The 23,374-nt window shown below is 43.7% G+C and overlaps 1 non-coding gene across 1 annotated transcript; it reads right to left on the bottom strand.

Moving 5' to 3' along the window:
* Positions 1 to 1,663: 1,663 nt before the first annotated feature.
* Positions 1,664 to 1,736, bottom strand: trnar-ucg (transfer RNA arginine (anticodon UCG)). The gene has a single exon. It is a non-coding gene; the product is annotated as a tRNA-Arg (tRNA).
* Positions 1,737 to 23,374: the final 21,638 nt, after the last annotated feature.

A 23,374-nucleotide genomic window follows, 5' to 3' on the forward strand; every position in this document is an offset into this window, starting at 1 on the left:
TGTCCCAAATTTAACTCTCGTCATTCTTAGAGATAATGCTTTAAATATGGAACATTTCTGATGAAGAACTCGAGTTCCCAAGTCTAATCAAATTACCGGCCTGGTTTGCAAGATAAGCTTTCTGAACTTTGAGAAGATATTGATTCAGCAGGAAAGCATTCTTAACGGATGCCAGAAGGACCCGAACCTACGTGGAGAAACCCCAATGAATTTCTAATCAATCGCCTAAACCACTCGGCCATGACTACAGGCAAAGTGGCAATGCTGAGCAGTGACCAAATCAGCCGTGATCTCATTGAAAGCTGCCGCTGACTTGATGAGTTAAATGCTTCCATCTCCTTTCATACCTTTGCTGTCATTTGTAAGGTGCGAGACACCAATGTAAAAGAAGAAAAGCACAAAGTTAGGAAAAGATATTTGCAGGCAAACTGAGTCAAAATTATTTCTTGAAAGGAAAATCACACTTGGCAATTTGCTAGATCTCTTTGCGAACATGACCAGCAGAGGTAATCAAGGGAGTTATTGATCTGAGTATTCTTGGATATGAAACAAACAAAGGTTAGTCACATATTCATTTCTTTTCCTGGCGAACGAAGTGGTCTTATCAGATGTTTACAATGAAACAGATGGTTCCCAAAAAAAGACAGAGATTAAGTCGCTTGTAGATATACTTCAATGTGATACGATTCACTTTCAGCCCCTAATTACCCCAGAGATGGAGGGAGTGAGTTACTTTTCTTCACTCTTCAACTCCACAGCATGGAGGTACAGACATCAAACCGCTAGAGATGGAGTTCTTGAATTGGGAACCAGCGACACTAAAGGAACTAGGCAAAAGTGAGGACTGCAGATGCTGGAGACTTGATATTAGATTAGAGTGATGCTGGAAAAGCACAGCAGCATCCGAGGAGCAGGAAAGTCGATGTTTCTGTTGCCAGTCTTTCTGCGTTCTGCAAACAAGTTTCGTTTTTGGCTCAGATTTCCAGCAACTGCAGCTATTTATTTTATGTTAACCTTCATAATGTTTTGGACAAAACCAATAACCGGCTAGCTTCGGAAAATCGGCAGAAGTACTGGTACACCGATATTTTTAGCAGAACAATACAACCATTCCATGAGCGGGAACATGATTCAGGCCACGGTGCTGACAGTACCGAATCCTCACAAGTAAATAACAAGACAAGGCGATAGATACTGTCGTATTTGGTGTAAATAAAACACCCTTTATGAACATTTTCGTTGCAGATTCCTTTCAACTTGTCTTCGTAGATTTACAAAGTGGGAAAAGGCCATTCCACCTGTGTGCATTGCGGCTAATCAGAGAGCCATCTATTCCAGTCGCAGTTTCCAACTTTGGCCCAAAGTCTCGTGTGTTCTCATGTTCCCAGGGCAAATGTCAATGACTTTATCCTGTGTTCTTAAATGGCACAACAATGGGACAGATGTATGACACTTCCACAACGACTTGTAACTCATGCTCATTTTCAATCAGAAAGGGAGACACACAGAAAGACACCCCAAAACCGACAGAGGTCTCCGTTGTGGGGAAATGGACAATAGGACAAATGCAAGTTTTATAACGCGGAAGCACAGAAGTGACGTCCCGTCAGGACTTCACAGGGGAGCGTCAACGTGGGGCAGGGGTAAAGAGAGACACTCCGCTCGAGCCAGGTAGGACTCGTACCTACGATCTCCTGATCCGAAGACAGACGCGTTATCCATTACGCCACTGGCCCAAGAGACACGCTTGCCACTGGCAGAATGTCGATATGTAATGCCATGGACTTTCACGGAATCAGAATTAAAAAGGTGAACAAGCAGCGAAGATAATCACCAACACTGCTTCACTTCGAAGTTTCCAATTTTTTTAAGCAGTGCCTTTCACTGGCAAAGCAGAAACATTTGTACTCAGCTGCCTGCTTCAGCGTCGCCTCCTTCTCTGCTGGAAGTGTCCATCGTTTTATTCACAGTCACGACGCGATTTCTTGATCCACTCCAGTGAAAACGTGTCATGTGTCGTCTAAACAAGACCCTGCCGAAACTCAGCGAGAGATATCTGGTTATTTCGAGCACAAGATGTGGAACTAGACTAGATGCGTGACACCTTTTATTGGCGCCGCCACTTCACTGCAAATCAGCGGCTCAAAACGAGCCGTTGTTAGCATCAGCTTGATTTGTACCTTCCTGCAGTGCATTTGCTAAACAACATCAGATAGATCCCATCCGGCCCAGCTGACTTATCTATTTTCACACTCTGCAGTATTTCTAATATCTCTTCCTTGTCAACCTCAATCTCTTCTAGTCTAGACGCAAGTATCTCTGTATCTTCCTCGCCAATGTTTTCATTATCTATAGCGAACTCTGTCGAAAAATATTTATTTAGTGCTTCCTCTATCTCCACTGACTCCACACACGACTTCTCACTGTTATCCTTGATTGTCCCAAATTTAACTCTCGTCATTCTTTTATTGCTGACATACCTATGGAAAGCCTTAGGGTTAACCCTGATCCGATCTGCCAACAAATTCTCATGTCTCCTCCTGGCTCTTCTCAGCTCTCATTTTAGGTCTTTCCTGATATCGTTGGAACCCTCGAGCGCTCTAACTGAGTTTTCACGTTTTGTCCTCATATAAGACTTCTTGTTCTTCTTGACCAGGGATTCCACCTTCCTTAGTAAACCACGGCTCATGCGTTCTATATCTTCCTCCCTGCCTGACAGGTACATACTTATCTAGGACACACAGGAGCTTTTCCTTGAATAAGCTCCACATTTTTAATGTGCTCACCCCCTACAGTTTCCTACCCCACTCTACGCTTCCTAAATCTTACCTCATTGCATCGTGATTTCCCTTCCACCAGCTGAAACTCTTGCTCCGTGGAGTAAACCTATCCCTTTCCATCACGAAAGTAAACCTGAGAGAGAATTGTGATCGCTGTCTCCACAGTGCTCACCTACTTCCAAATCTAAAACCTGGCCAGGCTTGTTACCCAGTACTAAATCGAAAGTGGCTTCTTCCCTTGAAGGCATGTCTACATACTGTGTCAGGAAGCCCTCCCGCACACACTGGACAAAAACTGACCCATCTATAGTGCTCGTACTGTAGTGATCTCAGTCAATATTTGGATATTGTCTTGAGTGTTCCAGAGTTTTTCATTGTCCCACAGTCCAGATGAAGTTTGTATTCCACACGTACGGGAGTGAGAATATTTTCAATCTGTCAGATCAGTTTCTGTGCCGAGAACATCAGAGTCAATGTCCCTTCCTCTACTCGGACTGACAATTTACACTTCTTCAATCCCCTATGATTCCATTTCCCAAAGAGTTTCTCAGGATTTCCAAAGCTGGAGCCTAAATGAAATGGTTTGCTTCCTAAACATTTTTCCAACTGCCAACGGACAATATTTTCACAGTATCTCTTCACAATCCTCTGGTTTGCACCATCTCCAGGGATGAGAAGTCCTGTTTGGTGGAGAGAGTTCCTAGGCTGGTGAGTTTCAATTTGGAACAAAGATGTTTAAGTGGCAATTTCCTGTGGTTGTTTGTAATGATGGGAGAGGGAGCGGTGGGGAATGAGCACTCTGACGAGCAGTAGGAAGTGTTGCCAATGACCAGAGTCAGAGAACAGAGGACAAGGGATTAAAGGAATCTAATGAAAAGCAGCACTTCTGCTCAGGGCGTTCAATAACAACTGCAGAAACCCGATGCGTCGAGCAGCGTATCTGGAAAGAGAAACAGAGATAATGTTTTAAATGTGGAGCATTTCTGATGAAGAACTCGAGTTTCTCAAGTCTAATCAAATTACAGGCCTGGTTTGCAAAACAGGCTGTCTGAACATTGAATTGTTCCAGCAGGAAAGCATTCGTAACGTAGTCAGCAGGATTCGACAAAAAACTGAACCATCTGTAGTACTCGTACTGTAGCGATCCCAGTCAATATTTGGATAGTATCTTGAGTGTTCCAGTGTTTTTCATTGTCCCAGAGTCCAGATGAACGTTGGCAGATTCTCGATATGTAATGCCATGGACTTTCACGGAATCAGAAATAAAAAGGTGAACAAGCAGCGAAGATAATCACCAACACTGCTTCACTTCAAAGTTTCCAATTTGTGAAGCAGTGCCTTTCACTGGCAAAGGAGAAACATTTGTCCTGAGCTGTTTGCTTCAGTATCACCTTCTTCTCTGCTGGAAGTTTCCATCGTTTTATTCACAGTCACGACGCGATTTCATGATCCACTCCAGTGAAAACGTGTCATGGTGTCATCCAAGCAAGAACCTGCCAAAACTCAGCGAGAGACACCTGGTCATTTCGAGCTCAGGATGTGGAATTAGACAAGATACATGACACCTTTTATTGGCGCCGCCACTTCACTGCAAATTAGCGGCTCAAAACGAGACGTTGTTATCATCAGCTTGATTTGAACCTTCCTGCAGTGCATTTGCTTTTCCACTCGACCATGACTTCAGACAGCACCGCACCCTTGAGCACTGACCACATCAGCCGTGATCTCATTGAAAGCTGCCGCTGACTTGATGAGTTAAATGCTTCCATCTGCTTTCATACCATTGCTGTCATTTGTAAGGTGCGAGACACCAATGTAAAAGAAGAAAAACACAAAGTTATGAAAAGATATTTGCAGCCAAATTGAGTCAAAAGTATTCATTCAAAGGAGCTATTGATCTGAGTATTCCTGGACATGAAACAAACAAAGCTTAATGGCATATTCATTTCTTTTTCTGGCGAAGGAAATGGTCTTTCCAGATGCTCACAATGAAAGAGAATTTTCCCAATTAAAGACGGCAAATAAGTCCCATCTCACGCTGACACCATCGTGAGCGCTGCTGCTTCACAATGCCACAGAGTCTGGGTCAATTCCCGCCTCAAGCAACTGAATGTGTGGAGTTTGCACATTCTCCCCGTGGCTGCGTGCGCTTGCTCTGGTTTTCTCCCACAGTCCAAAAATGTACCGGTTAGTTGAAATGGCCGTGCTAAATTGACGGTGTTAAAGGAGAGGAATGCATTTGGGCTCGGGCGGATCGGTGTGGAGTTGCTGTGCCGAAAGACCTGTTTGCACATTGTAAGTATTCTAATCTACAGTAATTAATGACCAAGGTACAGCGCACGTTGTTCGATTGGGCATATATAACTTTTCGATTGTTTTTCTTCAAAGTTTCTTTACAATTCAAACAGGAGCGGAAGAAGGGAAATGAATGCCTCCCATAATTCTTGTGTTCTTTTCTCATTCACAAGCGGCATTTTTTCCTGTCCTTTTTTTTACACTATGGTTACTGTTAGTGTTCTTGTAAGCCACAGGGGCTGGTTTCCTCTTTCCTCAATGTTCCTCATCTCTCCCCAAACACACTTTCCATCCTAATCTCCTGATTCAAAGTAATCTCTAACCATTGCATAATTGCCACGGAAACTGGACTTTTCACACGCCTGTGTATGTCATTTCCCAATACGAATTGATCATTTATTGTGTTGCATTTGCGCACGAGAAGAGGAAAACAAAATAGAGGCCGGTGGTCCTGGGTTTCAAACGCACGTAATTGCAGCTAAAACGCAGGTAACTGCACACAATGCGATCATGGAAGCATGCACCGAACCGTCAGGAAGCACACAATAAGTACAATGCTGGATGTCATGTCAGGAACAGGACTAGAAACACAACAGAAATACATCTCTTGGGTACTATTTTGGACGTATTTCTCAATGAGCTATCGTGTTTTACATATGTTCCATCGGGACTTACCTTACACAAGGAAGTAACCAGTGCTGCAGACGGCCATATAATCCAAGTTCCAAGTCCCGGAGTCAGAGACACTCAGTGCCCTGTGTGAACCTACAAGGAACAGCTGTGCATGGGGTTTACAGGGTAACTGAACTGCATGACTACAGCTCGATGGTCGTCTGTCTGCTTCTCCTCTATAGTTTTCTGTGCAGTCCCTGCGTTCAATCTTGTCAACTACGTTTGTCCGGCACAAGATGGGCATTGGTCACTTGTCTCTGAGAGAGGTTGTTGGGTTGTGTGTTGGCATAATTCCGAGTGTAAGGAGGAATCTGGCTGTCAGTTTCCAGAAACCTACTTTAATAAATGGAAGCGTGCTTTTTAACTTGCAGCGTGGCATATACTCGTTGCAAAGTTCGTGCACTGCGAATCACGTTGCGGGACTATCCAATTTTGGCAAAGAATTTGTGTGGCAGTCACGTGTTGCCACGACCAGCTATCCCTAGTAGCAATACGGACAAATGGCAAGAACTACAAATTCGATTATAGCAGCGCAAGTTTAATGTGACAGGGCAAACAGTAGGCAGCCAGAAGATTTCTGGGTGTAGGGCAATCATCCAAGGTACCTTTTCATATGAAAGTCTGAGCATCAGTAGAATCTGGGACCCAAGTAGTCTGTGTTGGTTATTCATATTCCAGACAAGTTGCGTTGTTCCCCGTTTACTCTGAAAGTGAATAGACATAGTTATTTCACCGTTATTACGAAAGAAGATCCTGCATTGAATCTGTTCGCCGTTTTTTGATGTTGTGGCGAAAAGGTGGGCAATCGCGATGTGAAACGTTGCTATGCTTTCATTTCCTTCATTACTGTCCTGGTGAGGGATAAAGGTGATTGGCTCTCTCGATCAGATGGGGGCACCGGCGCATTGATGGCCTAATTTCATCACGGATATAATTGGAAATGTTCACTTCTAATGGTTCGTTGTTGTGTTTTGTTTTATGATACTTGAGCACTTTCTGGGACTTGGCAATACACTAAATCTGCAGTAGGTTTGGAATTGCCTCGCTGTTATTTGTGCGAGCAGTTCATGTCAGAGACGACTCACAGTGCCTCACAGAGAGTACTTAAGCTTCGGTGTGTCTGATCATGGTACTGCCTTTTCAGTTTTGATTCCACGTTAAGAGCTTTCAGTTTTTTGGATTCGCTGGAGAGCAAAGTGGGTAATGCGATATGTGAGGTATTTTTCTTCAGCCAATATCTTTGATGGCGAACTTGGGAAAGTGTCAAGAAGAATGGTCATTGGCAGCAAATATCCGGAAAACCTTCATCTCTGGATCGGTTGGGCTCATCCACCCTTCCAACAAAATAGCCAAACTCGCTGGCTGAGTAACAAACAACATGCGTTTTTTTTTGCAAATGGTGTATTCAAACTGTTGCCGGTGGCTGGAGCATCTCAGACTTGTCGAGAATGGAAACAAATCCCGCGATCCAACTTGCCCTTGCTGAATAGATAACCGAAATTAATCCATACATTTCTGCCAATATTTGTGCCTTATCTCTACGAGGTCTTCCTGTCTATACACCCATTCAGATGCCTTTGAAATGTTGTGAGTGCACCAGACTCTGCCACTAAATGTGGCAATTCATTCCACACACACAAAAGTTCTGTGTGAAAAACATGTGTCCCTCACATCCCTTTTAAATTTTTCCTCTCTCACATTAAACGTTTGCGATGTAGATTTGAACTCGCGTGTCTTGTGAAGAAGTGCACCCTGACTATTTACTCTGTCTGTCTTCCTCATGATTTTATAAGCTTATGTGAGGCCATATCTAAGCACTGACGCTCCTGGGAATCTGACGAAGCCTATTCAGTTTCGTTCTCATGTCCAAGCACGGCAAACCTTGCAAATCCTTGTAAACGTTTTCTAAACTTACACTTGCAAGAAGTGTGTCCAACCGCAGCACTTGTTTGACCGCGTGGCCACTCTGGAGCTGCGGGTGGACTCACTGTGGAGTGTCAGCAATTCTGGAGAGTTATGTTGCCTCCCAGGTGCTCAGGCCAGTGATGTCGCCTATCGGTTGAAGCGTATTCGAAAAGGGGATCGTGAACAGCCAGTTGTCTTGGTGCATACAGGCACCAACGAAAAAAAAACGAGATGAGGACCTGCAGGGAGAATTCAAGGAGCTAGGAAAGAAATTAAAGAGGAGGACCTCAAAGGTAGTAATCTCTGAATTACTGCCGGTGCCATGTGACTGCCAGCGGAGAAATGAATAAAAAAAACGGCACGGTGAACACGTGTGTTGAGGAATGGTGCTGCAGGGCGGGTTTCAGATTTGTTGGATTTTGTGATCAGTTCTGGGGAATGTGGAACTATAAGAAAATTGACGATCTACATCTGAACCAGGCGGGAACGTATGTCCTTTCGGGGGTTTTTGCCACTGCTGTTGGGGAGGTTTTATACGAATGTGGCAGGGGGCTGGGAACCACAAGATAAAACAAGTCGGCCATGAGGTGGAAACTGGAAACGCTAAGAATCTGGAAGATTGCATTAATAATGGGAAGAGGAGACAGACAGCAGATGAATGCAAAAGAACTGTTGGCCTGAAATGCATCTACTTTAATGCATAGAGTATAGACAGATGAATTTAGGGCTGAGGTTGGTGCCTGAAATATGACGTTATTGCGATCACAGAGATTTAGTTGAAGGAAGGGCATGGTTGGCAAACAAATGTTCTAGGGTATAGACGCTTCATACGGGACAGGGAGGGAAGTAAAGGGGGAAGGAGTTGCATTGCTGGTCAGGGATGATATCATGGCTATGCGAAAGGAGGACACCATATCGGGCTTGGGTCGTGAGACACTATGGATGGAGCAGTGAAATAAGAAGGGTGAGGTTAGATTTTTGGTGCTGTATTACAGAGAGCGTGAGGTGTAAGAAAATATAGTTAAACAGATCATGGAAAGACGTAGAGGCAATAATTTATTGTTGATTGGAGATTTCCGTTTTCCCGACATTGACCGGGATACTCCTGGCGTCAGAGGTCTGGATGGGATACCATTTGTAAGAAGCCTCCAGGTGAGTTTTCTGGAGCGGTATATCAATAGTCCGACGATGGAATAGGCCATATTGGAACTGATATTGGGGAATAAGCCCCGCCTGGTGATAGCAGTTGCCGTGGGTGATTTCTTTGGGAAGTGTCCAATATTCTGTAAGTTTTAGAATACTCATTGACAAAGATGAGAGTGGTCCTGAGGAAAGAGTACGAAACTGAGCCAAAGATGATTATATCAAAATTATGCAGGAGGTCGGAAATGTGGGTTGGACACAGCTATTTGTAGGAAAGTCCACAGTTCATATGTGTCAGGCTTTCAAAGATAGGTTAAATATAGTGCAGGATAGGCATGTCCCGTTGAAGGCAAAGGATTTGAGAGGCAATATTCGTGAACTGTTGATGACAGGACAATTGTATGACTCGCCAAGAGGAAAACGGAAGCATACATAACGCCTCAGCAGCTAACAACATAATGGTCCTTGTAGGAACATGAGAAGAGTAGGACAAGTCTTAAACGAGGAATCAAGGGTGTAACAAGGGGTCATGAAACAACTTCACGTTAGCACAATTAAGGAGAATCCTAAAGCCTATTATTCATATATAAGAAGCAAGCGGGTAACCAGAGAAAGGATTGGTACATTAAAGGAAAATTAACGAAGGCTGTATGTCAAATCTGAGAGAGTGGGTATGATTCTGAATGATTATTTTGCATCAGTGTTCACTGAGGAGAGGAACATGATGAATGTTGAGTCTAGAGGAAGACATTTGATTAATCTGGATCATGTTGACATAAGTAGGGAAGCTGTGTTGGGCAGGCTAGTAGTAATTAATATGGACAAATCCCCAGGAACGGATGGGATCTATTCCTGGTTCCTGAGTGATGTGACAGAAGAAATAGCTGGGGCCCTGACAGATATCTTCGTGGCATCCTTCAGCACAGGTGAGGTTCTGGCCGACTGGAACGTTGCTCATATTGTCCCCTGTAAACGAAGGATAGTAGGGATATTCCGGATAACTACAGAACAATGGGCCTAAAATCAGTGTTGGAAAAGTTGCTGGAGAAGGTACTGAGGGATAGGATCTATTCATGTTTAGAAAATAATGTGCATATCAGTGAGAGGCATAGAGTTTTTCGGGGAAGTGCCCAAGTTGATCGATGAAGGAAAGGCTGTTGATGTCATATACATGCACTACAGTAAGGAGTTAGATAAGGTTCCCCATGGTAACCAAATACAGAACGTAAAGTAACATGGTGTGCAGGGTGTTCTAGACAGGTGGATAAAGAATTAGTTGAGCAATAGGAGACAGAGTGGCAGTTGAATGGAGTACCTGGAAATGGAGAAAGATGACCAGTCGTGCTCCACAAGGGTCAATGATATGGTCACTGTTGTTTGTGATATACTTAAATGATCTGGAAGAGAGCACTGTTGCAATGATCAGAAAGTTTTCAGATGACACGAAGATTTCTGGACTAGCAGAAATTATAAGTGACTATTAAAGAATACAGGAGGATATAGATATACTGGAAAGTTGGGCGGAAAAATGGCAGCTGGAGTTCAAAACAGACAAATGTGAGGTGACGTATTTCGGTCAGTCTAATTCTAGACGGAGTTATACGATGAACGGAAGAGCTTTGGGGGAAAAAAAGTTGATGGACAGAGAGATCCGTGAGTGCAGGTCCATTATACACTGAAGGTTGCTGCACAGGTGGATAGAGTGGTCAAGCAGGCATAGAATATGCTTGGCTTCATTGGATGGGGTATTGAATAAAATGGCTGGCAAGTCATGATAAAATTGAACAATACATTGGTCTGGCCACATTTAATTTGTGTAAATTTGTGGTCGTCACATTACCAAAAGGATGTGGACGCTTTGGAGAGGGCGTGTAAAAGGTTGAAGCCGATGTTGCCTCACATGGATGGTGCAATCTAGGAAGAGAGGTTGAGTAGGTTAGGTTTGTTTTCATTAGATAAAAGGAAAGTTTGAGGGAGACCTTTTTGAGGTTTACAAAATCATGAAGGGTACAGACAGGGTAGATAGAGAAAAGGTTTATTCCCAGGTTGAAGGATTAAATACCGAGAGGTCACGCTTTCAAGGTGAGACGTGAAAAGTTTAAGAGGGATACACGCGGCAACTACTTGACACAGCGGGTGGTGGGTGTCTGGAACGCGTTCCCAGCAGAGAGGGGAGAGGTAATCACGGTAGATTCATTTAAAAGGCGTCTGGACAGATGCATGAGTAGGTGGGGAGCAGAGGGATACAGATGCTTAGGAATTGGGTGACAGGTTTAAACAGTAGATTTGGATCGGCTCAGGCTTGAATGGATGAAGGGCCTGTTCCCTGTCTGCACATTCTTTTTGGTCTTTCTTCTTAAATTACGCCAATTTCATTACATAATTTGTGAGGTCTAAGTGTCTGAAGTGAATCCATGCTAAAACACTAGTCATAACAAATATGAGTGTTGGCCTTTGTGTGATAGTGTGGTCGAGTGGTCTAATGTGCTGGATTTTAAGCTTCAGTTTCTATCGAATCGTGGCTTCAAATACCAGCATAGTCAGTGAGCGACGATGTGGCGATGTATGTGAGAGAACTGCGCATGTGTGGATGCCTTTTAATTGGAGTGTTTGCAGCTCCTCAGTGTGCTGACCCTCTCGGTGATAAAATCAGCGACCGTCTCTGAAAACAACGCAAGTTCCTGCTGTCCGACTGATCCTCATATCCCGTCGATAACTCTGTTTTTGGATAACTGCATGGCCAGTTTCTGTATCTCAAATGGTGAGCGCATTTGGCTGAAATGTTGGTGGTTCGAGCCCACCCAGGGAATAAGCCTCAAATATTTCAGCACAAGCATTTACCCCGACCATGTATTGACATTATAACCTGGAAAACTCATCCATGATTCACCCCAAGTCCGCAGGGAGTGAGACGTTTTCACGCAGCAGAATACGACATCACTTTCTCCAAGCTCCCGATGCCAACAGAAATCGGCCACTGCAGCTTCAATCAGCGACTTTCTGCCAAGCCATGGGAACCAACTCCTTCCTTAGTAACAGCTCTTTCCGTGTGAAAGGACCAAAACTTTCACTTTAAATTGGAAAGGGCTTCAGGACTTTGGAATGTTGCTCCAGTTCTTGGAACTTGAATAAAACTTCTGACTTGAAAATAAGAAGTGGTAAAGGTTTTAGGTAGAAAGAGCAAAGAAAGTGTTGATTGAGACGACTCTGTCTCGTCAGCAGATGGGAAATGCCCAAAACTGTGAACGGAAATGTTTGGGTTTCCTTCGGTAATTTCCCGACTGATTTACTGTCTGCCAGAGAGATTGGAAATCACATCAGCGACATAAACGTGAGGGTAAAAGTATGAAGATATTAAGGTTGAACCTTAAATCCCAGGACAAGTGCGGAATAGATTGTAATGCTTTGAAGGAATGACTGAAGTGAAAGGTGTGAATGATATTTTTGTGATTAGGAAGAATTAACTGGATCCTAACAAATTGCTGATGAATTATGCTTGCAATGTAATAGCAAACTAATCCACAGTGCACCGTGCTTGGTTAGCTCAGTCGGTGCAGTGTGAGATGCTTAATCTGAGGGTGGTGGGTGCAAGCCTCATAATGGGCGCTTTCACTGCTTAATACAATTCGGGTTCTTCGTTCCACGTGCAGTATTGCAACCCTTCGCAGGGGAATGTTCTTGCTGCTTTCATTGACACATCTGTCCGCCTGCTTTTGATCACACGTCGGTTTCTGAGTGAACACTGTTTCCATTTTACTGGAGGCGCCAGAGATAACTTTTTCAGCGCAGCCGAAAATACAATGAATGATGCCCGTTTGAAAACGTGAGTTTCCAAACCAACCGTGCATCACCCAAAGTGTTCAAAGGCATGGAAAGCGAATGGCCACTTGCGAGAGCTCTGACAGAGACGGATCAATGTCACATGGGTCCTGAACCAATTTTCAGTAATTCAGATTGTTCTGATGGAAACCGAAGGGTACTCTCCCTCAACGTTTTGCAATTGTTCTTCTTGTGTTTAACGTAATGAACAGTATATTGTCAGTAACGAGAGTGGAGGTGCGGCAGGATCGTGAGGTTTCAGTATGGGACATAGACACAGTAAGTCAAATATCACCAGAGCACGGGAGAGCTGTTTGGTCCAGGATCACTGCCATCTTCTGTTTCTAAACCAACAAATGAAATTACTGGAAACTCTCAGCAGGTCTGGTAGCATCTTGGAAATATAAATCGATTTAAGTCTTCGGGACTAGTGACACTTCTTTTCCATGTCCATCTCCACCTGCTTTTGCACACTCTTCATTTTTATTGAATGTCTCCTGACTTCCAACTTTATATTCAGCTTCTCTTTTATTACTTCCTCTCCGACCATTTTCCCAGTCTCCAATTTTGTATCAGAACTGTTCCATCTTTCACATTGCCCAGGACTTCGAACTGAACAAATAACTCTGTTTCTATTTCCTTAGAAAGCAGATGGCCAGAGACTGGAAGGCAGTGTGGTTCCAAAAACTCATCCATGATTCACCCCGAGTCCACAGGGAGAAAGACGGTTACACGCAGCAGAATACGACACCATGTTCTCCAATTCCCCCGATGCCAACTGAAAGCGGCCACTGCAGCTTCAATCAGGGCTTCCTGCCAAACCCTGGGACACAGCTCGTGGAAACTCCTTTCTCATTAACTGCTCTTTCCGTGGGAAAGGAACAAAACTTTCATTTTAAATTGGAAACGGCTTCAGTAGATTGGGAGGTTGTTCCTGTTCTTGGAACGTGTTATAAACAAAACTCCTGTCTTGAAAATAAGAGGTGGTAAACGTTTTAGGCAGGAAGAATAAAGAAAATGTTGATTGTGAGGACTCTGTCTCGTCAGCAGATGGGAAATTCCCAATACTGTGAACAGAAATGATTGGGTTTCCAAAGGTAATTTTCCGACTGATTTACTGTCCGCCAGAGTGACTGGAAATCACTTCATATGAAAACATTCGAGTTGAATCTTCAAATGCCGGGACAAGCGTTAAATAGATTGTAATGTTTTGAAGAAATAACAAAAGTGACTGATGTGAATTATGTTCTTTGTGATTGGGAGGAATGAGCTGGATCTTTGCAAATTGCTGTGCCAGGTGAATTGTGCTCAGAATGAAAGAGCAAACTAATTCGTTGTGTGCCAAGCCTGGATATCTCATTTCGGTGAAATGTGACGTTTTTAATCAGCGAGTCGTGCGTCCAAGCCCCATAATAGTCGTTTTCACTGTTTAATAGAGTTCCAGCTCTTCGTTCCACATGCAGAATTGCAAACCAACGCTGGTGGAGCATTCTTGTTTCTTTCGTTGACAAATATGTCCTCCTGCTTTGATCACATGTCAGTTTCTGAGTGAAACCTGTCTGCACTTTACTGGAAGCACCAGAGACAACTTTACCAGTGCAGCTGAAATGATACCCATTTCAAACGTGAGATTCCACTACATCCGTGCACCAACCAAAGTGTTCAAAGACACAGAACGCGAATGGCCATTTGTTAGTGGTCTGACAGAGACGGCTTAATGTCTCATGGTTCCTGAACAACAATTAACTGATTCAGAATATGCTGATGGAACGGAACGGAGCTCTCCCTGAACGTTTTGCAATTGTTCTTGTTGTGTGCTCATGTAAGTTTATGTAATGAGCAGTTTATTGCCAGTAACGAGGGTGGGGGTGGGGAAGGACTCTGAGGTTTCAGTGTGGGACAAACGTGATCTGATCGAACGGGTAGGTCAAATATTCCTAGAACATGGGAGAGCTGATTGGTCCAGGATGACTCCCATCTTCTGTTTCAGAATCAACAAAAGAAATTGCTGGAAAATCTCAGCAGGTCCGGTCACATCTTGAAAATGAAAACCGAATGAGATTTCGGGACTGGTGACACTTCTTTTTCCATCTCCATGCCCCTCTGCCTTTCTACAAACTTCCTTTTTATTGAATATGTCCTGACTTCAAACTTTCTATCCAGCTTCACATTTATTGCTTCCTCTCCAAACATTTTCCCAGTCTCTAAAATTGTACCATGCTTGTTCTATCTCTCACTTTGCCCAGGACTTCCAACTGAACAAATAACTCTGTTTCTATTTCCTTAGAAACCAGATGGCCAGAGATTGGAAGACATAGGAGGACGGTTAGCGCTTTCAGAATATCTAGTCTGCTCCGCCATTCAATCTTGGCTAATATCGTTCTTAACCCCATTCTCAAATCCTCTCCCTGAGCACTTACTCCCCAGTCTTATGATCCAGTCTTTTTTCCCAGAGTGGGTCCTAATCCGTCCCAAAACCCTCCACATGTGTTGGCAGCTGTTACACCGTCTCTACGTGTCATCAATCTCAGTTTCAGTGATTCTCGGCAAACACGAACTGTTCTGAGCAGCTCGATCGGGTCTCTGGCCCCACTGTGATCCTGCGGGGGAGCAGTAATCATCTTCATCTCCGACGGAAAGGATCGGCGCTTCAAAGAAAAATCGGACAGAAAGAAAGATAGGCTTGTGTGTCAAGATATGTGGAGGTAACTGCTTTCTGACCTGGTCAGTAAACCTTACTCTGTATATCCCTGCACATTCTAACTGTTGTGGTGAAAGGGAATACAAGTCCAATTACTTGCCATCTACGCTTTTATTCGATATGTACTCTTCCTTGTTCTGAATATGCAGGGATGTTTCCAGCACTGATGGTCACCATTTCTAAGAGTGCATGCCGCGAGCCCTGATATTTTCTGGAGAGTAGCAGTATCAATTTATGCGAAAGTGGCCCAGTACAAAGCTTAGAAGAAACAATGCTGTTCCCTCATTACGGACGACAGTCTTTCATATCATGATCGATGGGGCTTTATTGCATACTCATCAGGAAGCCTTGTTTTGAATTTACTCGCCCAATACTACTGTAGCGGTGGAAAGAATATAATTCCGAATATCTGCTGCGTGAATTTCATTCTCAAAGTTCTATTCGCAGTGGTCCTTCATATGTGGCGATGTTTATATCACTGCTGGCCATCCTGTTTAAGAGTGCAGTTACATATGTTCCTCTGTCTCAGCGCTGCAGGGAAAATTGTCTGCGCCTTTTCAGCCAATATTTCCTGGATATTTCAACATGGTATTCTTTATTATTTCGATCATGTCCACTTTAAAGACATAGTTACCGGGCACTGATCCTTTCTGTAACAACAGTACCGCATTTGCTTTACATGCGAAGTTGGCCTGAATTAGTCACAATGAGAGCATTTATTTCCTTCTATAAACAGCGAACACTGGATTCATGATGCTAGTCTCTGTCGAATGCATCCGAAAACGTGCTCTGAAAGCTTCATTTGAACGCTGTGTGGCGTTTCTCAACGTGTGTCAACCAAAACCAGAAATCCTCAATCATAGTTTGGAGCAGTTCACATATTCGAGTTTCGAAGCAGCAGACACGCATACAGTTCATTCAAAATGAAAAGATTTACAGGCACAGATGAACTATCGACTCTTGTTCTCATACTGTTGCTAACATTACCATGTGGCCTGAAGTCTAAGCCACGTTGTAACTGAAAATGAGGAAATCACAGACAGGCTGCCGAATGACAGGATGTATTTTGTTTTCTTGTTCTCACCGAGTTCCAGGAAAATATGACAGAGAGGGAGAGGAATGCAAGTCAAGTGCAGCTCTGGTGAAACACCTTCTGTCTGATTCAGTCATCAACAAGAAACATGAATGTGACTAAAGCGGGAAACCTTTTCACACCTCGAACAAAGAGCAATCACGAACAGTGACCAACTGTTTGACATCTCAGATCGCCTTTGACCTTCCCTGAATATGTATAGGAACTAATTTTTGCACACCTCAAAGTGAGAACTGTTTGATTTACAGACAATAAGTGAGTCACATGTCCTTGATTCCCACATAGGTTTCCAACTCAGCTTGCAGCCAGGTGGCAGTTGCTCATGGCTCTGATGGATAATGCACTATTATGGAGAAATAACATGAAAGTTGGAACTCTTATTGGCTCTTGGTTTCGAATGCTCTTGCTACGTGTTCTGCCATTCTCGGATTCCAGTGCTAAACCAGTTTTTCAGTTCATCTGAGCAGCAGGAGAGTCGGCGTTTCTGGCAGGAGCAGAATTCACCATCTCCAGTGATCACTTTATCTGAGGAGAGAGAATGAACAAAGTTTCACACAGCGACTAATTGGAATTGCATTCCGTTTCAGCATGGCTGCAGAAATGAGCTAGCAAATTCAAAGCCATATTTGCTGATGAGAACAACAGGCACGACCGCTCAGATAGAGCAATTCCTTTCTACCGCTTATTCTGCAGAACTGGTACAGTTGCTGTGAGTATGCTGCAGGGTATCATCAGGTACATGCTCTTGGGTTTCCGGTTTTGGACTGCGTGCTCGCGTGGCTGAGCAATCTGAGACTCTGTTTTCAGATTCCACTTCTTAAGAAGGCTTGTGTTTGTATCCCTGCGTGGCCGCGTGTGCGAATGGATAAAGCTGGCAACGTTTTGCAGGGATGAGCTGTGTTAAAGTTGAACAGAAGAAAAAAGCAGTCATTTCTTCTAACCCGGCTGTGGTGTGGCACAGCAGAAAACAACCTACATGTCAGTGCCCACGCTGTTTTCCCCTTCTGCTGTAGTTGTCACGTTCCGCTCCAGCTCGAAAGGCCACCAGCATAATATGCGACTCAAAAACAGGCTGCTCCAATCTTTCATATTCCAGACAATTTGCATTTTTCACAGTTTCTCTGAAAGTGAATGGAGATATTTATTTCCCTGTTGATGTGAAATTACGTTCTACATTGAATCTGCTCGCAGTTTTCTGTTGTTGTTGCGAAAAGGAGGGAAATTGCGATACGAAACTTGGTTACTTTTCCCTAATTTCCTTAATTTCTGTCCTGATGAGAGAGGCTGGTGATTGTTCCTCTCGATCCGGGGGAGACATCAGCCCAATTGTTCACCTCATCTAATCGAGACTGTAATTGGTAATCTTCACTTTTCATGGTTCATTGTTAGTCAGTTCTGATTCATGTTACTTGAGCACTTTCCTGGAAGTGTTGGTGCTCTAAGGCGCCAGTACATTGAAAGCACCATTTGGAATTGCCTCGCTGCAATTTGTGTGAGCAGCTCATGACCCAGACGACTCGCTCTGCATCACAGACAACATTCATGAGTCCGTGTGTCTGAAAATATGTTCTCTTTGTCAGTTCTGCTTCTGTTCATGAGTTGTCAGTTTTTGGTTTCGCTAGAGACACTAACACAGACAAAGACCCACATGCACACATATATTTTGTGTGGTGAAGTTTATTGGTACTTTCAGAGTTACATTGCACTTTGCTCAGAAACCACATACATTCATGTAGAACTCTGAGCTCAAAAACTGCATGAACTTATGTATAACTCTGTTATCTCACTTTTTGGATTGGAATCAATCTAAACATCAGGTCATAGACAGAGAACTCAGGGGGCTAACATCTTCAACATATTGTTTAGCTATTACCATTGTTAACAGCTAACCCGAGAATGCAACTTTTTAAATAACGGGTTTTGTGATTTACACATAGAATACAGTGATAGTTTCACTTCTTTCAACAGATGAAAGGCTTAACAGACAATCAATTCTTCAATGCATAATTTCAGTTACATCACTCTGCAAATTTTTGCTATAAATTCTGTTACGCTCGAACCCTCACCAAACACCTGATGAAGGAGCGTCGCTCCGAAAGCTAGTGTGCTTCCAATTAAACCTGTTGGACGATAACCTGGTGTTGCGTGATTTTTGACTTGGTACACCCCAGTCCAACACCGGCATCTCCAAATCACAACGTATTCCCGACAGCTTGCAAGTGTTCTCTTAGAAACTACAGATTTTTGGAAACGTATTACTGGGACAAAGTCATTGCTCAATATGATGGGATGCACCGTCAATCCCTAATTACTCGAGAGATTGAGATTTTGAGTTACTCCGCAGAACCGTGGATGTCCTCTGTAGCGGGGTACAGGCATGATGCCATGAGGCAAGGATTTAGAAGTAGTGACATTGAAGGAACAGCGAGATATTTTGAACTGGGACACGCGAGAACCTTAGAGGGGTAATTGCGGTGATAGCTTTCGCTTGTGTTTGATGCCGTTGTCCTTCCAGACAGATGCTGATCAATCATTGAATTGTTCTGGCAGGATCCGTGTGTGTGTTCTGGGTGCAACCAGGATTTAGTTTTCATTCGGATAATTCAGAAGAAGAGAATTAAATCTTCATTTCCTGACTGGGAATGAAAGCCTGTTCTGGGCAATGCAAACTCAGACCCGTATGCAGGGATGTCCATTGATACTGCAGTAGCCTTTGGGACCTGTACAAACTCTAGTGACTGCTCTTCACGTCATAATCGTCTTCGTCAGCAGTGTTTCTCTCTCCAAGTTTCCAAGTCGGTTCATATTATCACCCTTGGCTTCAATGTGAAGAAGGCAATGCTGTGATAATGTGATGTTGTTCAGCAGATATACTGCAGCAAGTTGAGTAAAGGCTGATGCTAACACGAGCTCGTTTTGAGTTGCGCTGATGTGTTGGCAGCAAGAAAGGGAACGTTCAACTCGCCTCACTCCGGATGACGGGCTCGAAATGACCAGTGGGTTCTCGCTGAATTAGTTCAGGCTCTGGAATGTAAAAAACTTCAAGTATGAAAGTACAGTGAAAGGAAATGTTTCACAGAGTGGGGAATTCCAAGTGAAACAGTGACGGTGATTATGTTTGCTGATTTTTCACGTTGTGAATGCTGTTTCCCTGATGTGGACGTTTACATTACCTATCGACAAACTGTCACAGTCAGACCTGGTCTTTGGGTCAGTGACAGAATTGGTAACATGCCTGATGTCGAATTAGGGGATTGTCGGTTCGCATTTAAAATCACGAGGATGCAGCATGCTCGTCCATTCCTGTTGTCTGTCAGGAACAGAAGGGTTTGGGTTTTCGAATTTACAGTTTCTTTCGTCCAATTAAAATTCTAGCTCAGATCAACGTCTCTCATTGTCTGTAGAACTGGCTATGGTTTAACCAAAAGCTGCCTTTTCGAGGTTGAAATTGCATGTTGGAGCGGACATCTGAAGTGAAGCACAAGATTCTGGTCAAATCCTGACAACTCTGCCACTCAACGGGGAATGTATCTGTGTGTCTCTTTCTGTGGGAGACACGACGTGGGGAATAACACAGTGTGACTATGTCAAACTTCAACCCCATTGTTGTGTCATCTAAGATCAAAGCGAGAATTTCATGCTATTTGCACTGCAAACATCAGAACACATAAGGTTATGGACCAAATCTGGAAACTGGGAGTAGAATCGATGAATGTCTTTAAACCAGACTGCGCCATGAGCCAAATGTGATTTTCCATTCTGCAAAACTTGAAGACGAGTCGAAACCAATCTGCAGTGAAACTGGTCAGAAAAGAAATGACAAATCCATTTCATTGAGAATAAGTGCAAGAGCGTCTGTCTTCATTCAGTGTAATCTCATAGTTAGGATTTGGAACTCTAACCACAATAGTGTTGGTTCTATTCTCGGACAGGGAATGCATGTTTTATTGTGCAAATATTTCGTGGTACCAGTATTTCTTACCACTGGTCCGAACCTGGTAATGCTTGGTTTTGTGCCAGGTTATCAAAAATCAAAAAGATACCGGTTTTGGAAATATGAACTAAAAACGAGAATTGATAGAGGAACCCGCTTCAACTGGCAACATCTGTGGAGAGAAACAGGCTTTGTTTCTTAAGATGGACAGGAAACAGGTTAGTTATAGATTTCTAGATTATACTGTTGGGAAAATGATAATCTTACCTGTCGATCAGGATATTTATCAAAATCACTCTTGATCTTACAAACATCGAATTTACAATCTTAAAAGGACTTAATCAGCTGTCACGCTACTTTCATTTTCCTGAGCTGGTGGAAGGCTATGTTTTAATGCCTACATTTCCTTTTAGTTTCCGTTATTTAGCAGTCACGCCGAATGGAGAATTGTTTCCTTCAGTGTCTGCCTCAATATAGGTCTTTGTTTTTTCTATACTTGTCTCTGTATCCTCCTGGGCCTTTTTCACATTCTCCGACTCTCTTGGCTGTCCATATCCCTCATTTCCCATTTCTGCTCTTGAAAAGCCTGACATTCAGAGACAGTTTGAGATTCGAACTGCTGAGAGGCTTTCTGATGCCTGGCTGGAGTCGGTCGAAGTAGTCTCACATTCTCTGGAGTATTCTCTGGATACTTCGACCTGAGGCAAGGAGACATTTCTTCCTCAAAATCTAAAGACTCTTTCGAAGTTAAAGTTGATTTTCTTATCCAACAGAAAAAGAAAGTAATTACATGATAGCTGAAGAAGAACAACGATGCATTTACTGTTGGTGTACAACGAATGAATGGTGACAGCAGAGAATGAGGGTGATCATGTCGTAGTGTCAGTGCCATTACCACAACATTTCCCGGGAATGCTGTTGTGTCTCCTGCCTCACCACTTAATTTCCACAAAACTGGGAATGAAGGAATGAGAATAAGAGGATGAGAAGCAGAAGTGCTTGTGGAACTGCGGGATGAATCTCCAGGTTAAAATAGTAGTTAAAAAGAGCAACCTACACTACTGGATTTAAACCAGGAAAATGAAGCCGGAGCGCGAAATCAGAATGTACAGCAATTCAAACAGGGCACTGAGTTTCTCGATCAGCAACACAATGCTTGCGAGAAATAACGAGCTTTCAATACGATGAGCAGGCACCAGTGTGATGGGAGCTGCTTTCACCAGCTAAGCCATGGCTCCACGTTAAAAGCCAGATTTCTCGTCCATATGTGCAATGGCTGAACCACTTGATCACAGGAACTCGAAAACGCGTTTTCTGTATTAATGTTGGTCAGTATGAGTGGCAATCAAACTCTGCTTGGGCAAAAACAGTCGTTTCAATGCTGAGCATGCCCCACTAAAAAGGCACAGAAAAAGACAGTATCCTCTTGCATTGGCATCCAACAGATATTTTCGTCTGTTTAAACTGACAGAGTAAACAGGATGTGCTCATCTCCTCTCACGTCCCATTAACCACGTTAATACACACGCAGGGATTTTCAAACCAAGATGAACAGGCTCATTGTTGTGAATTGACAGCAGTGGTGTGTGAGTCATTGCGAACAGTGAGCAATAAATGCTGAAGCAATAGCGCTGACACTGAGCCTTGCACCATCAGCTCCACACTCACATCTTGTCTCATGTCTCCTAGGCATCAGTGCATTTTGCTTTAATTATTCTACCCTGCACCTCTACTCAATTTATTCCCGACTGCATGCAGTGTCGAATTAGAACATGCAATTATTAGAAATGCATTTCTTGGACACAGTTCTCTTTCAATGAGGTAAGATACACTGCCCATCCCTAATTATCCCAAAGATGTAGGGGACGAGTTACTTTTGTTAACTCCTCAAATCCTTAGTATGGAGGTACTGACAAGAAACCGCTAGAAAGGGAGTTCCTGGATTACGGAGCGCAGACCGACCCCAAACTGCAAACCTAACTCACCCAGGGAAGAGCAGATGGACCCCACTCTGTCAATGTAACTCAACCAGGGGACAGAAGTCTGACATCACACGATCAATGTAACACAACGAGAAAATTATGGCCCGACGGCACTCTGTTCATGTAACTCACCCAGGGAAGAGCAGACTGACGCCACTCTGTCAATGTTAGTAATCCAGGGAAGAGCAGACAAACCCAACACTTTATATGTAACTCCCCCAGCAAATGGCAGACTGACACCACTCAGAGAAGAGCAGGCTGTACCCATTCTGTCTCTTTCACTCATCCAGGAAAGAGCAGGCTGATCTGATTCTGTCAATGAAACACAAGCAGGGAGACGAGCCTGACCCCACTCTGTCAAAGTAACTCACTCAGAGAAGAGAAGACTTATTCCACTCTGTCTATGTGAATCATCCAGCGAAGGCAGTAATGAAACCATACTTGCTGTTAAACTCAGACAGAGAGGAGCAGATTCTCACGATTCTGAGAAAGTAACACGCCCGTGGAGGAGCAGACTGACGCCACTCTCTTAACGTAGCTCACCCAGGGAAGAACAGACTGAGTGCACTCTGTGATATTACTCACTCAGAAAGGAGCAGACTGACCCCATTCTGTTAATATGACTCTCCCAGGGAAAAGCAGATGAAGCCCAATCTGTCAATGTGACTCAACCAGGGAAGAGCACTCTGACCTCACGCGATCACTTTAACACAACTAGGAAATTGCAGTCTGACGCCACTCTGTCAATGCAACTCACCCAGGGAAGAGCAGACTGATCCCACACTGTCCAAATAACTCACTCCGTGAAAAGCAGACTGACGCCACTCTGTCAATGTAACTGACTGAGGGAAGAGCAAACTGACGCCACTCAGTCAGTGTTACTCACCGAGGGAAGGGCAGACTGACCCCACACTCTCAGTGTAACTCAGCAGACTGATCCCACACGGTCAATATAAGTCATTCACTGAATAGCAGTCTGACCCCACTCTATAAATGTAATTCACTCAGGGAAGAGCAGACTGTTCCCATTCTGTCTATGGCACTCACCCA

This window comes from Chiloscyllium punctatum, unplaced genomic scaffold (genome assembly GCF_047496795.1).
Source record: "Chiloscyllium punctatum isolate Juve2018m unplaced genomic scaffold, sChiPun1.3 scaffold_274, whole genome shotgun sequence".
NCBI classification, from domain to species: Eukaryota; Metazoa; Chordata; class Chondrichthyes; order Orectolobiformes; family Hemiscylliidae; genus Chiloscyllium; species Chiloscyllium punctatum.